The sequence below is a fragment of the Gavialis gangeticus genome, unplaced genomic scaffold, assembly GCF_001723915.1.
Source record: "Gavialis gangeticus isolate Ggan-Ray unplaced genomic scaffold, GavGan_comp1, whole genome shotgun sequence".
In the NCBI taxonomy this organism is placed as follows: Eukaryota; Metazoa; Chordata; order Crocodylia; family Gavialidae; genus Gavialis; species Gavialis gangeticus.
This window is the reverse complement of record NW_017729024.1, coordinates 160598073-160600304: the sequence shown is the minus strand read 5'-3', so window position 1 is coordinate 160600304 and position 2232 is coordinate 160598073. Positions and strand designations below refer to the sequence as shown.

Here is a 2232-nt window from a genome sequence, read left to right as displayed (position 1 = left end):
AGCCACCCGGCAGGGGACACGAGTCCGCGGAAGACGGCTGCTCCTCCTAACCCGTGCGGGAGGGGCTTTGGTTGTAGCACCGCGGAGCTCGTACACTTCGCCTCCTTTCCCCACGGGGCAGGTGTTCGCCGAGGAGGGGCTCCCCGCGCCGGCTGGAAGTTTTCAGTTTTTCTTTTAAAGGCAGATCCAGCTTGTGGTGGAAGTTGCTGACACCGGGTTAGCTCCAGCTGCGGTAATGGCCCGCTGTAATTAATTCATTCTCATTGTGCTGGGTTTTTTATTGCCTAAGTGATTAATAGATGAAATGACATTAATTCCACCGATGCATTTTCCTTTAAACAAAATCTAAAGCTTTAACACATTGTCTTCTGCCTGAGATAGCAAAGATTAAAATAAGCAAAGGAGAACTATTTTTCCAACTTTAACCACCCGAGTCGGGGGTTAGCAACCTTTCAGTAAGGGGGAGGGGGTGGGCACGAATTAACAGCTTAGAAATGAGGAGGGCCAGAGTGTGCAGTTTGAGTCTGGCTTGGATCTTCAACAGCAATGTGACACCAGGTGGCTCCTTCCAAAGCACAGGTACAAGGACTTGCCCCGGCTCCTTGCAGTCTGTCAGCAGGAATCTCCCACCAAAGTAACCCCCCTTCTTGCAAACTCTAGGGAGAGACCGTCTCTTGCCCTGCAGACCCAGGGGGAGTTGGGGGCAGGCAGCCCTTGCTCCCACACTGAGTAAAGGCGGGTTCCCCCATGCATGCCAAACCTCAGCTGCAGGTTTTTACCTGCAGGACGTTCCCATTGCTGCGCTCTAATAAGTGCAGCCCCACACAGATTGTTCCCTGACTGCCCCTGGTTCATCAGGGACGTGCTGGAGCTGCTGTTCAGTCCCTGCTGTTGCTGCTGCTTTCCTGTGTGTGGCCCGCCACGCTCTGGGTGAGCAGATGGTGAGTGCTCTGGATGTGCAAAGGAGGTGTGTTGGCCACGCAGTCCATTCTGCACCATGTATGTGGCAATAGCTGCAGCAACAGGGACTAGAACAGGTCCCTTACCAGCTCGGTGCCTGGCGCAAAACAGCTTTGGGTTGCGCGGAGGAACCACAGTTGCAGCCACATGGGTCATTCTGTGCCCCACACTTGGCTGCAGCAGTAGGAACTGGGACAGAAGCACCAGTATATCCATGACCAGCCTGGTGCACGGTGCAGAAGGGACTGTTCGGCCGTGAAGCTGTTTTGCACCGTGCTGGTCAGGGTGGTGCTGATGTGTCTGTCCCAGCCCCTACTGCTGCAGCTGCTGCTAGGCACATGGTGCTTGCAACTCCTCCATATGGCTGAAAGCTCACTGCGCTTTCAGGTGCTCCTTGTGATCAGCAGGGGTCTGGAGCTTGGTGGGCTGGATCCAGCTCGCTGGTCATACGTCCCTGACCCTGCTGGCTTTGGTGACTTAATTTTGTAATTTCTGATGGAAAAAAAATTATAGTCTCTGGCAATAGCTCTTCTATTCTCCACGATGCTTAAATGCTATGTAAAGATATTGTTGTATATTAGAAACTGAAGAAGCAACGTGTTGCTTATCCCAGCCTAAGTAATAAGTTATGGCAGAAACTATAATTACCCAGCTGCTTGGGACAACAATGGATGTCAGGAAAGACGGCTGGGTTCAATTCAGTGTTGTCATTTGTAGAGAGAAGCTGATGGGAACCGTTGTAGAGGACTGGCAGCGATTCACAAAGGGTATGCCGAGGCACACTAGTTTGCCATGAGGGTGGCAGAAATGCGCTGCGACAAATGGTGCTTTTCTTCCTTTCTTTTTTGTATGTAAAGCTGGGGGGACATAGCCCGCATGGAGAGCTGGACAGTGTAGACTGCAGTGTGACTGGCCCTGGGGTGCAGGCGGGATGCGGTAGAGGGAGGTTGTAGGCGTCTGGTCTTGGTGCAGGTCCTTCATGGGAATCTGCACGTGCACTGCAGTCGGGGCAAGGGGCTGGGGGAAGATGTGGTGGCACTGGGACTGGACGCCTGCAGACTGCAGCTGCTGTTCCTTGCCTGTACCCTGGGGTCACTGGCTGTACTGTATACCTGGGCACACAGCTGCATCCTGCTTGGCATGCATGCTGTTCTCCCCCACTGGGTAGGGAGGTGCAAGTTCTGCCCCTGCTCCCTCCTCCCCACTTCCCAGGTCCAGCTGCTTGTGGGGGGCTGGGATCCCTCTTACCTGGCTCTACCCCACAGAGCTCCA

General features: G+C 53.9%; 1 protein-coding gene across 3 annotated transcripts in view; it reads left to right on the top strand.

Moving 5' to 3' along the window:
* Positions 1 to 2232, top strand: part of RAI14 (retinoic acid induced 14) — a 192470-nt gene that overhangs the window by 463 nt on the left and 189775 nt on the right. Inside the window, exon 1 of one of the 3 annotated variants that reach the window (XM_019517983.1) lies at positions 902 to 941. The exons of the other annotated variants lie outside the window; for them this stretch is intronic. The gene's annotated coding sequence lies outside the window, so the exon portion shown is untranslated. Of the gene's footprint in view, positions 1 to 901; positions 942 to 2232 lie in introns of those variants that run through there. 3 annotated transcript variants of the gene reach the window in all.